This window comes from Egretta garzetta, unplaced genomic scaffold (assembly GCF_000687185.1).
Source record: "Egretta garzetta isolate BGI_Z169 unplaced genomic scaffold, ASM68718v1 scaffold809, whole genome shotgun sequence".
Lineage (NCBI taxonomy): Eukaryota > Metazoa > Chordata > Aves > Pelecaniformes > Ardeidae > Egretta > Egretta garzetta.
Window position 1 is genome coordinate 22,639 of NW_009260825.1, and position 693 is coordinate 23,331.

The window sequence follows — 693 nt, forward strand, 5'->3', positions numbered from 1 at the left end:
AGAGGGGGAGGCTGAGGGGAGCCCTTATCGCTCCCTACAACTGCCTGAGAGGAGGGGGGAGCCGGGGGGGTCGGGCTCTGCTCCCAGGGAATGGGCAATGGGACGAGGGGAAACAGCCAGGGCCCAGCTTTTAAATCCCCCCAGGGATGGGGACTCGACCCCTTCCCTGGGCAGCCCCTTCCAGTGCTTGACAGCCCTTTCCGTGAAGAAATTTTTCCCAATGTCCAACCTAAACCACCCCTGAAACAACGTGAGGCCATTTCCTCCTGTCCATTGCCTGGGAGAAGCGACCAACCCCCACCTCGCTACACCCTCCCGTCAGGCAGTTGGAGAGGGTGATAAGGTCTCCCCTCAGCCTCCTCTTCTCCAGGCAATATGATAATGATATGACACATCACAACCATAAGGGTGGTGACATCCAGTGTGATACAGCAATTAACATCGCATCATTCTGTTCATTGGCTCTTCTCACCCAAAATCACATGCCCTTGAGGTACGCACCGGGCTTCCCCATCCTCCCCCATCACCCACCAAGCGCACCCAGGTCCATGAGCAAAAGCAATCCCACAGATGGGTCTGCCCAAGGCAGGAGTGACCCAGACTCTTCCCCAGAATATTTTTTACGTGCACTACAGGGACTTCATCCCCCTCTACCCTATGTAAGAGGTTTGATTGGGCAGGGCCGGCTCGGTT